The sequence below is a fragment of the Tympanuchus pallidicinctus genome, unplaced genomic scaffold (genome assembly GCF_026119805.1).
Source record: "Tympanuchus pallidicinctus isolate F22 unplaced genomic scaffold, pur_lepc_1.0 scaffold1, whole genome shotgun sequence".
In the NCBI taxonomy this organism is placed as follows: domain Eukaryota; kingdom Metazoa; phylum Chordata; class Aves; order Galliformes; family Phasianidae; genus Tympanuchus; species Tympanuchus pallidicinctus.
This window is the reverse complement of record NW_026294618.1, coordinates 75,438,768-75,451,808: the sequence shown is the minus strand read 5'-3', so window position 1 is coordinate 75,451,808 and position 13,041 is coordinate 75,438,768. Positions and strand designations below refer to the sequence as shown.

General features: G+C 37.2%; 1 protein-coding gene across 1 annotated transcript in view; it reads right to left on the bottom strand.

The window, feature by feature from the left end:
- KIF26B (kinesin family member 26B) overlaps nt 1–13,041 on the bottom strand; it is a 280,597-nt gene that overhangs the window by 101,803 nt on the left and 165,753 nt on the right. The window lies entirely within an intron of this gene.

Below are 13,041 nucleotides of genomic sequence, written 5' to 3'. Positions count from 1 at the left end.
TAAACTACAATATTAGATAGGAAAACCAAAGTTTGTATAGATTACAGGTTTGTTTGATTAAGAACAGAAACATTCAGTACAATTCAACACAGCCTTTGTTGCAGCTGTTTTGTCCCAACACAAATTCATTCTGCATTACCCAGGGATAGTGTTGATATTAACGATGCTGCCCCAGGGTTTCCCTTTTGCAAAATGGACACTTTAAACAGTGCAGATCAACTAAAGTATAATTTCCAAGGAAAGCTGGATATAATAATACATGAGGCTACTTTCATGCCTTGTTTTGGCAGACAGATCGTGACTTGAGATAGGTATAAAAGAAGTCTATATTGACAGTAGCTCTCCTTATCATGCTAAAGTGTGACAGTCAAGACCAGTAATATAAAATCCTACTAGGTTTTAAGAAACTTTTGCTTCATTATGGTGATATCAGTATATATTACCCAACTCTGAACTTCTAAAAGTGATTATTTTGTCTCAAGAAGCTAGGGAAAAAAGACTGAATATATGTATATATATATATATATATGTGTGTGTGTGTGTGTGTATATATGTGTGTATATAATTTTTTTTTCATTCTGGTACATAAATACCTCGTGTTTGTATCAGATGTCTCAAACACATGAACAAATTACTTCTGGGCATGAAGCTGCCATATGTCAGCTGATCGTGAGTGCACTGCATGCATTCCCAGTGTGTACTCTTTTAGCCAATGGCAAATGAAAAGCAGTTCCAGACAGATTAGGTTTTAATAAAAGAAAAGTAGGGGATTTTAATTTACTTGACAAAGAATTACAACTCAGAAGTTTCTCTATTATCTCCTTGTCTTTGCCCTTGTCCCTTTCTGCTTTATTAAGACACTGGTATTCATAACTTGGTATTCTCTAAGATTGCCTGTTTTCTTTTTTTACTTTTTTCTTTTTTTTTTTTTAAAGTACAATTGGAATGAGTAGGTCAAAACCAAATGGAAAAAAAGAAAATGTTCCTCTTCCTAGTAATAATTAAATAACTGGAAAGGGTTCAGTGATTTCAGCTTTCACATATTTATAAAGCTGCCCATGCTGAATAAAGATCTTTCGTGTGCCTTGGTTCCATTAGAATATTTAAAGCAAAATCTTTTACTATGTGCAACAACTGAACATACAAGTATTAAAAAAACACAGTAAAAAATTTACTATGGTTTTTTACATTGTCAAGCTCATTAATTCAGGTGTGAATAAGGGGCTCTACCCACTATGGTCTTGCTGACACACCTCAGGTGAATATGCATTTCCTAGAAAATATTTTCTATGTTGCCTGAGCCTTACCTCTCTTTCATCACTAAATGCTTCTGTACATTATGCTGCTCCTTTTACAAAGCTGATAGTTTAATTCAAACTACTTATTGAACCAATCAAGCCCATAGGTAGCATTTTTCTTAAAGAAAAGATACCAGTCTATTCAAAACCTTGAAGCTATGCTCTGGTTTGACATCTTCAACCTTTGAGATTGCATTCAAATAGAAGAACCTGCATTTTACTTCATATTTTTGGTCTTCAACTGGTAAAACATACGAGAAAAAAAAGCAATGAACTATCTCTCTCCACTTTGTAGGGTTTTCTGTTTTTCCCCAAGGAGAGAAAAATCAATGAATGGAGGGCAAGAAAATCATTTATAAGCCATATTAGACTTCACTGAATTTTGAAAGAGATCAAAAAGGCAATAAGCCTCAGGTAATTCCCAGAGCATTTAACTAGGAAGGAAAGTATATCTTAACCAGATGTAGACTGCAAAGCAGCACAGTGTGGCTTTCTTGTAAGCATATTTCCATGAATAAAAGCATTCAGATTGGGCCGCTAGCATTACTCTGAATGCTGCTGGTCACACAAGCTGCAGCTGATTTGGCCACTTGATCTAGCATAGATTAGAAATTGTCACATTTTTTTCTTGCAGGCAAGTCAGAGGCCTGGCTCTCCCAGTCTAGACCATGGGAGCGCCAATATTCCTGCAGCTCACTGCCAGCCCAGCCTAGCTAGCAGCTGTTAATACTCTGCTCACTGTACAAGAGCCAGCTAATTTGTTTTCATTTAGTCTCTATTATAATAGGACTCTGATTTCTGCTTGAGACTATGCATACTGCTGCAGTAATGGCGATGATGGCAGCCTGGCTTCATGTACTGGCAATAACTGGTTATACTCTTAGTTACTTTACATCTCACTTGAGCCAAGAAATATCAGCTGTGAACTACACAGGGGTGGCACAGTGGGCTCATGTATGATGCGGGCTGATGTAATATGTGGGGTACAACAGGGAGAGGGACAGTGCCCGCAGAAACACTGAGGAAACTTGATCCAAATTAAACTTCTTAAGTGGGTAATTTAAACAGTATTGAACCATGATGTGGACACGCTCATTCACAACAGAAGTGTCTTTAATGTATTTAACTGAGCTGTCTTCCAAAGGAAGACTGATTTAAAGCCCTTCAGCGTCACTGAAGTAGTCACTACTTCAGTTAATTTGTAATGTTTTTTCTGAAAGTCTCTGTATAAACAAGCAGATGGAGACTTTTTGAAAGCTTAGAAGATTAGTGGAAAAAAAAAAAATAAATCACAAGATCAAGATTTAAGATTGCAGGAGGATGTTAGAAACCTGATTAAAGTTCACTCCAAATCAAATTGACAGGTAAGGGGAAGTGGTTCCAACGTTCATCTGGTTCACTGAAAAGACTGAGTTTATTTCTCAAAGGAACATTCTTTGCTTTTTTTTTCTTGCAAAATACAAGTTTAATAGGGTATATCTTGAGGCAGTTAAAATTCTTTGCACCTCCCACCTATGTAGAAATGGGGACGTATTTTTTTCTCTCAAAATTCCATGGGTGTGTTGGGATTGTCAGACACACACTGTAAAGCTATCTCCCTTAGGGTGGAAGCCAATTCAAGATTGATGAAAACTTTCTGAAAACTGAAGATCATCTGTGGTATTTATAGAAGAAATGGAAGTACTCTAGATAAGTTTCCAAAGAGTACACTTTATCTCTAAACTCTCAGATACCTTTCAGCAAGTATAGAGAGATAAATTAACAGAAATTCATTAAATAATCAATTTTTAACATAGAAGAAAGGCACCGCTATGGAAGACTCAAGCATTTCTACTAAGAAAATCATTCATACTACTTGTAGTAATAAATGAATGAACTATGAAGATGATGAAACTCTTCAGACAAAATAAAAGGCATTGTGGAAAATTGTAAATACATTGTTTGGAAAGGCATCTGGGTAATACACTACAGCATTTACAAGGAAACAGGGTGGAAGTAGCAGCTTGAACATTCATGGTTTCTAAATTAACTTTGGCTGCTCTCAAAAAGCAGTTTCAAGAAGCTGAGGACAACTCCGTATACCATTTTTTTGCTAAGCAATAGTCGTGGGAGAAAAAAAAAAGTGAGAACAAAAATTTCTGTTACGCTGCTTAAAGAAAATAATGCCTCCCTGCAATACATAATGCTCACATACATTCAGCTTGAACAGAGTAATGCAGGCATAATTGCATGTAAGATATGTACTTTGTGGGACTTGGCTGTGACAGCTCATAGCATATTTGTTTCCTCTCATTTAATAAGAAAGAAGGTACTGCTAATAAAATTCAAGAGACACTTTTTAAGTTTTCAGTCACACATCATCCAAGGCAAAATTAAAACTCTGGAACTCGCTGTCAAAGTGGAGGTCAGTCAGGCCAGTGGATTTGTTAGATTCAGAGATTAGACACCTAGGTGAATAATTAAAATACTATTCACATTTGTGTCAGCGGAGATCATCACAGACAAGTAAAACTGACTCATACTTCAGTGCCTGACAAACCTTTTACCACTGACATGTGAAATTTCCTTAGGTGCATATCTCTGTGTAATTATTCATTAGTGGAGTTTTATATTATACTATGTTGCATCCAGTATTTATTATTCTTGGAAACAGAATTTGAGATAACAGAGTCCAGTGAGCTGATATATCAGTTTTTCTATGACAAAACAAAAATTGAAATTATGTTCACTTATATATTTTATTTTCCACAGAGAAAAAGGCACTTGAGGGAGGCTAAATAATCATGCACTAGCTAACTTTGATTTCAACATTTGCGCTATAGCTGAAAATCTCTCTCTGTTTTTGTTTGGAGGCATACATTTCATTTCATAAGCAGAATACTCTCTGCTAGGTGCAGTTCTGAAGAAGCAAGGCATGAACTTCATATGTGGAAGGATGTCTTACTTCAAGATGATCTGGTTTTATAACCTCAAAGGAGATTAATCGTCTGCTCTAGTATAATTAAAACCTTACCTTTAATAACGGAAAACTATTTTTCCTTATGTATCTTTCCGCTGAGTTGAAAAACAGACATAAGTTTACTTTGGAAATCAGTCTCCTGAATGAAGTCCCTAAGCATATATGTATGAATACACCACTAGAGGTAACAAATCCGTGACCAACGGTGTTGGTTACACACAGTGAAATGTTCATATGTATCAATTTCTATGGTCTCTGATTTGTCACCTACCAGTGAAAGAAAACATTGCTCAACCTCATCATCAACAAATAAGCCCTGCTGATGACATGTAAACAAAAAAACCTGGCCATAATTCTTCCTGGAGAAAAAGTAGAAATTGTTGACTGCCACCTACTAAGTAAATTGTAGCCTTCTTAGAATCCTAACTAACCGATGGAATGTAAAACAAGAACATTCTGGAACTCTGCCAGTATTTTTTACTACTTCCAACTGACATGTTTACAAACATGGGTTCATGGTGTATTTTCTGTTTCTAGTAAACAGATTTATTTAAATGAGTCATCATATCATATAGGTCCTCATGTAGCTATATCATCAGAACCAAAGTGATATAGCAAAATTACAATCATATAAAGCCTTTTTCTATGAAAAATGACAGTCTTGATTTTTGGCTACACGGGGTCAATCTACAGCTGCCTCTTGAGGATCTTTAGATACTTAATTTTATCAGTTACGTATGGCCTTTACAAACTGGATACTGATAATGATATGCACATTTTCCAATTACAGAGACATAATCTATCCCAAACTGATTCTGGTTCTCCCAGTCATCTATATAGAACATACAGGCTCACTGAGGTGACATTACAGCTGAGATGAACTAGGTACTGTTGCGAAAATGGGATGTTCCATATGCTCCACTGTCCTGTCTGTATCATTCTTTCCCCTCCTTTTCTTCTTTCCTCAAACTTATTTAAGGCTGGCTGCTACTGATTTAACTTACTGAACTACTTCACACTACTGAGTGCTCTAAATCATATCTACTTGCTAATATAACTGAATTACTATGGCAAGCACTTTGCCAACCTTAAAATCTAAGGCATGTGATACTAAATATGGTCTCATGCAAAATCTCATCTCATTCTGCCAAGCATTAACCAATGCCCCTAGGTCCATTTTCTCTACGCAGTCTTCCAGTCACTCTACCCCAAATCTGTAACTTTGCCTGGGGTTGTTGTGGCCAAAGTGTAGGACTCAGCACTTGTTCTTGCAGAACTTCACCCCACTGGCTTCAATCCAGTGATCCAGCCTGTCCAGATTGCTCTGTAGGACCTTGCTACCCCTAGGCAGATCAGATCAACACTTCCTGCAAACTTGGTGTCATCTGCAAACGTACTGAGGGTGCATTCAATGCCTTCATCCAGGCCATCAATAAAGGTATTGAACAGGATAGGCCCCAGTACCGACCCTTGGGGAACACACCATTCATGACTGGTCACCAGCTGGATTTAACTCCATTCACCACCACTCTCTGGGCCTGGCCATCTAGCCAGTTCTTTATCCAGCAAAGACTGTACCCATCCAAGCCTGTACCTGGCGGTACTAGCTTCTTCAGGAGATGCTTCACAAGATGTTTAACTAACAAGTGAATGGTGTTTTGGTGCAGGGTGCCTATTCATCATCTGCTGCAAACAGATGTTATCGCCTGAGAAGCTTGCTACAGGAGCAGAGAAAGAATGATCTCAAAGGCTTTTATCCTATCCCTCCATGAGTTTTTATCATCCAAACTGAAAGGAAAATGACAGAGCTACAAAACTTGCAGTCAACTTGCCATGTCCCAACCCACAGACCCTGCCCTCCAACAGGAATTATAAGCTAAGAATGAAAATCAGGGCAACTTCACACCACTGTAATTCTCTGTGTGGCTAAATCCAGGGCCATGGTATTGCAGCTTAGTGAGCAATGTAAAGAATGAAATAAGAATCCTCAGAGGAACATTTTCTAGATTTGTAGTTCCAGGAAGATCCTTAGTATTTGTGTTTAATTATTTTACAATGCCTTTAAAATCTGGAGATAATTTGCACTTTCTGCTTATGCTGTAGAAGGTATAATAAACATCTCTCTAATGCCCAGTAAACACTTGCCTCTTATTGTTCTCATTATTTGTATGCATGCCTTCAATTTCATAGCAACAATAAAGCTATCCCAGGCTGCTGTCTTTTACTTCTTGGGTGGTTAATTCAGATGTTTTGACCAGAATGCCTTAGCAACTGTGCTCTCCCCCGGAACTGTATTAAAACTGTCCAGAAATTCATTATTTTTAACTTATTATTTAATTCACTCAAAATAGGGCTTATTCAGAACATGCCTTATAAAATGTGAGGCTTGTTGTACATAGGTAATCTCAGTGGAATTAACAGCTCAGCCTTGCTCTTATATTAAGCTCAAATTTGTGTAAATCAGAACTGCTCTTAGTTCCTACAAGATGAAGAAAAATCAATATGCTTGAAAATCTATAGCTTAATAGGAACCTCAAGTCTTACACAAATACATAGTGCTGGACAGAGGACTCTGTTCAATACTACTATTATTTGGGTGAAACTCACATTTATACAAGGACACAACAAGATACTAAAACTGTTTGTCATGCCATTACTGTTTGATCCAAAAAAACACCAAATGAAAGAAACAACTCTTAAGAAAATGCTCAGCACCAAAACACAGGAAAAAAATCACAAGTTGCTTAATTTATTCTAAAAAGGCTACACAGAGGATGTTTTTATGATTAATCTAATTTTTTTTTTAATCTGAAAACTACTTTTATAAAAAATAGTAGTCACACAAACAACTAATCACAGCATTATCCCATTCCTGGAAAACCTTAAGGATGAGTTGAATAAGTGTCCACTGCACACTTAATGCATGAGGCAGACTGAATCATTATACTTAGATAAAATAAAATCAGATGTTTAGCCCTAGTTTAATACAGGAAGAAAAACAGCTACATGTACTGTAACTCAAAGAAATTCAAATATAAGTAGTTATCAATTACTGTCACAGTTACTTGGCAATGCATTATCAAGCCGCATGGGAAAACTGCACAAGCAGGAGCTGATAGCCATGGACCAGAGTAGCCCTAATTTCTATCTCACCATTGCTGAAGAAGAGGGCAGTAGTATCTTGCAAGGAAAGGCCCTAAACAAGCTCTATTCCAGCTCACGTTTTGGGTGTTAAGCATTCTTGCCTGAATACACGTAAGATTTAGATAATAAGATGTTACCATTGCCCCTAAGTATTAAAACTGATGTGCACTGTTTTATATTTGCACTGTTATTTTGTAAAACGAGAAACATACGCAGATCTGTCAGTCTTCAAGCATTAGCTGGAAAATATTAGGGGCACAGATGTACTGTTACACTGTTCTCTGCTGGAAGTACCACCAGGGTTGGCTGGCAAACAGCTGTCCCTCATGTCTGAGATCACCCACCAAACCTCAACCCCTGGGACAGAACTTCTGGTTAGCCAGTCCACAGCTGACTCTCCTCATCATCAAGAAATAATTACAGTTCTTGCCGTAACTCAGAAACGTGACTAAGAGCAGCTTTGCAACAAGAGGCTGACAAACCATTGGCCATTTAATAACAGTCCTTAAAATCACATAAAGCCGTTCTTTTAATTTTAAGTTTTATGAGCCTTATAAGATTGAGGTTATTTTATTACCTTCATTGCTGAAACCTGGACACACACTGTGAAGGAAACTATTCTGCTTTATTTCTGGCCCATCCAGCAAAACCCTTTCATGATACCAGGAAGTAAAGCAGCCAGCACACAGATTCACAGCCCAATTTGTCATTGTTTAACTTTCTGGTTGGCAGAACAATTAAAGAGATACATGAAAAGGCCAAACGGCAGGTAAGCTTTATCATTTTCTTTGCCTCGTTAATATTTCCAAGGCCAGTGTATTTAAAGTAACACCTGAATACAAATGATAAAATATCCTGACAATGTTGATGCACTGAAATTCAATACACTTAAGCCCAGCTCTGACAAGCAATCAATCTTCTGTTATAGTCAGAAATATTTTGTTTGAGAGTTCCTTAAAGTCCTGTCTTTTACTTAGGTCACTACCTAGAAATAATAATTCTTCAAGAGAGGCATTTTTTCTTCCTCCTCAGCAGTGGCATAAAACAAGCACCACTATAATGAAATGTTTTGAAATACATCCATATTTCAATTACTGAGTGATATTTTTTTCCATCTCCAGCATGTAGCCAAGACTTGGATTTCTTCTCAGCTTTCTCTTGGCCCTTACAAATTCACCTTTCTTCTACCGAGCCCAACAGAAGCACACTGGAAAGACACATACATCACACAATTTGAGAAGGTATGAGCTTAAAGCACAGCATGGGTTTTGCAATGTATAATTTGTTTTGTGCATGTTTTGAAGAAGCTCCAGCTTATTAAATAAGTCACCTTGCACATCTTTTCCTAAAGTAATTTAGTTCTTTAGCTACTGGAGCCGATATATAATACATTAACGTCCAAGACTGAGGTTCTGCTATTAACAGGCTGCACACTTGTCAATAGCTTATACACAAAGCAGAGAAAACAAAATATTATGACCCCACCTTTACTCTGCTGAAACGTAATTCATGAACTATGGCAAATAGTAATTTAATCAAGATCTTCTCAGCAGAATCACACAATTGCTTGCTCTGCCTTTGCGGAGGCTGAGAGCATGCCCAAAGTACCTACAAGAAGGGCATAAAGATGATGGAGTCAGGCACTTCAGTGTGGTGCACTGTGGGAGGACAGAAGGTAATAAGAATATGCTGAAAAATTAGAGTAAGATGGGGTTTAAGAAAAAGGTGCTATATTTTGTGGACAGACAAGCAAAGCTGTCCATTCTCTGTCCTAGGGGGTGGGTTAAAACTCAAACAAATCAAGCCCTAGGCAACCATCTGATCTCAGAGATGAGCTTGCTCTGAGTAGACTCTGAAGGAGTGGGACTTGAAAGACTCTGAAGTCCCTTCCAGTTTGATCCAGCTTGATCCAGCAGAACTCTAAAACACATTAGCACATTTCTCATACCAGAATAATAAAAATACTATGCCTCTTCTGTCTTACAAAATATCTTACTTCTGAAAGTTTTCAATTAAATCATTCAGCATCAGTCTCAGCAATTTATTAAATCTAAAATGAAAGGTTTTGTTTTCAGAATATTAATTCAAATATAACTGAAACAGATTTCCAGCTACAAATGGAAAAAAAAAATTGCAAATGTATAACCAAAATATGTTTTTAAAAGTCTTGATTCTTGATCTGGGAAAAAAATAAACTAAATCATCAGAAGACAATGAAATAATTTGACTGAAATCTACATTTCTTAGGGGAAAAGTTAGGTAAAACGTTCACCCATACCACTTCCAGTGCTTTAAGACCTTCGCTGTTTAACTACTGAAGCCTCAGAAATCATTACTACAACGAATCAAATGTTCTCATCTTACAAGGCACCCATGCCCAGCCTCTAGCTCTGCATTCTGCTGGCTCCTCTGTGAGCTGACCTTAACATTTAGCCTTAATCATGCTCCAGAATGAAAAAAATTATGAAACTGGAAAACACTAGTAATAGTTGGCAATTATTGTTACTATTTAAGCAACACTTTTGTACTTCTCTTTTCCTACTTCCAGTCAAGTGAAATGAAAAACACGGAATTAAACACAAAGCGGTAAGTCAATGCCAGGAAGAAGTGAACAGTAGAGAGGTGTGGTACTGACATAGAATCATAGAATGGCCTGGGTTGAAAAGAACCATAATCATCTAGTTTCAACTCCCCTGCTACAGGCAGGGTCACCAACCACTAGACCAGTAAGAGAAAGACTTTAATCTCCAGCTTTTTTTTTTATTACCTTTACAAATTTCAGTGAAAGCCAATTTATTTTCAGTTCTGAAGGTACTTCTCATGCAAACTGCTACGCAAACAAGCATTTGGCATTTTTTTGTTTGTTTGTTTCTTAGCAAAAGTATTTATAAAAATACCTCTTCTTAAACATTATATTTATTATGGTTCAGAATTTTAGGCAAAAAAAAAAGGTATCTTCTAAATGCATCCTATCATAGATAAAGAAGAATTTGATTTCATTTGAACATCAGCCTCTACTGATCACTTCATACCCACATGCAATCCTCTGTTCTACATGAATTTATTGTCACTAGGTCATGTTAAATATTTATAAAATACAGCTAAAACTGATTCTGGAGGTAGACAATCAGACAAATTAAGCCAGGGTCTTGTTGGCTCTTCTAGACTGTTAAAGGACTGCAGCCTCTAAGTCCCATAGGCCCATGGCAAACGCACACCAGAAAAATCTTTTCTCTCAAGATGAAAACTAAAAATTTACTTTCTTCTGTGACAAATCTTTTGTGGTATATTTTTGTCATCCACATGCTGGAGCGTTGCATTTTGCTCTAATGAGAACTAGGTGTGAATGTTTCATGCAGTACAGTCAGAATGAAAGCCCGTTCTCCAACCATGAACGCATGAGAAATCCACTACCAAGGAGGTGATTATTCAAACATTTTAAATGATTTTATGCAGCTACCAAAAAAAAACAAAAAAAAACCCCACTTTTGCACAATTTGTTCTACTGTTGATTTTTAAAACTGAAGCATTCTCTTCCTATTTTGAACAGGCATATGGATACAATCATCTTCCAGAATTGTCTATCTCCTAAACTGGTTGCCTCATCTTTCCACAGACAGGGCTTTCTTGTCATCACAAATTCTCACAAGAGTTCTGATTCATCTTCTTTGTATGTTTTTCCGGGATATGGGCTCTGTGGAAGAAGGACTAGAGTATACAGTGCGCAGAGAACTACAAGGTATCAGTTCGGTCCTGGGGAAGGAACCTGAAATCCATCAGTTGGAATTAGAGTTGTTTGATAACCCATTTCATAATGGCAAATTAAACATGTTGGATGACAAATATATGCACTGGATTTTTTTCCCATCTTTTTGAAAAAATTGATTGTTTACATTGATACCTTGTAGCTTGTGTTATTGGTAAGCTGGAAGATCAAATCCTGCATGCAGAAAGATCTGAGTATTCTTTGATTTCCAAACAAAAAGATAACAGAGAGTCACATTCTTCCTTTTTGTTCTACCGTAGCTACAGCAAGGCACAAGCAATCCAAATGCTTCTCCACTCTGTGTTTACCCCCTTTTTTCCATTCTGAAAATCTGATCATCCCTGATACACTTGGCATATTGGTCATTTTAACTAAATGTAAACCCTTATACACAATAGCTAGCCAGAAGTTAAAACAGAGAATTCAGTTTCCAATGTCATGAGACTCTGTTCTCAACTGATTTTTTTTTATCAGATTTAAACAAGAGAGGACAGCAATCTTATTGAATGTGCAGTGTAGTTAAAATGGTGTAACCCAATGGTGATCTGACACATCTGGGGTCTCCTCTTTGCATTAAATTCTCCATCTCTTCTGTAGTAAAACATTCTCCTGTTGAAGTTTAAGATCAAAATGAAAAAGTCATTGCATCTGTAAGGTATCCATTTGAGACTTATTTAGGCTGCCTAGCTTTATCAGTTTAGGCCTCCTGGGCTCAGAACGAAATAGCGCAGAACCCTGAGGAGCTCCAGGCAGGTTCCCCCTTCATCCTCCCTCCTTGATCCTTCCATGTCCTCAGACCCAGCAAACAGAGATTACAATCAGCCCTTTCCAAAACTATTAGCAGATACCAGAATATTATAACACTTTCCCTTCTCACGACCTAAAAAAAGCACTCTCAACAAGCCACAGAGTTTAAAAACTAAACTTAAGTTACACCACTTTCAGCAGTATGGTTATAGCAAACAAGCCTCTTAGTGTGAAGGTATTTATTCTGGCACACAGTTTATTCTCATTCAGCAAGTGGAATAGCAGAATATAATGTAAAGTACCAACTAATGATAAAATTGCAGTTATGCAAGAGGATGTTGTACTGACACAATTGCTTTGGCAGGAAGAAATACACCTCCCAACAAAAATGTCCTTACTAGGTTATGTCTGAACACACAAACACAATGGAAACCATCTTACTTTTCCCTGAACACATCTCCATCCAAGCCAGTCCTGCTTGCAGAGACTGAAGAGCAATAACACAGAAGAACATGGCACAGGCAATGGGTCTTCTTAGCTTGGACAAACATCACCTCCCTGCTTCACACTTAAGCTGGGATAGAACAGCACCATGTCAGACAAAGTTACCAGCCCGCAGATCTTTCTGACTCATCAATATCAGTAGCTTCTTTTTTCTGTCATTTGATTAGATGATCTTTTCTGTTGAAAAGCTATGAGGTTTTTGTTTGTTTTTTGTTTTGTTTTACTTTTTCCATTATTGTCCTATCAAGTCATTTAATCAAATAATACTGGAAACTCGGCAGGTGGATAAAATGCACTTGGCCCATTACTAACACACACCTGTGGCCACTCAAGAGTGATGTTGCAGTCCTTTGCCCTACTATCAGATTCTGCTTACTACATAAAGTCAGACTTTCATTGCCATTTTCTCCAGGCTAGAGCTCATTTATACTCCCCTCTGGATTTATTTGAATATTATTCTAGATAACAGTCTCTGAAAATGAAGATACAGAAAAAAAAATTATGGATTGTGTGACACATAATTAGACAGCATGTTGTACCAGGAGAAACGGTATATCCACAGGGGCTTTTTATACCTTTATATTTCACATCTTTACTGCTGCATGGAGGTGCACATCATGTTA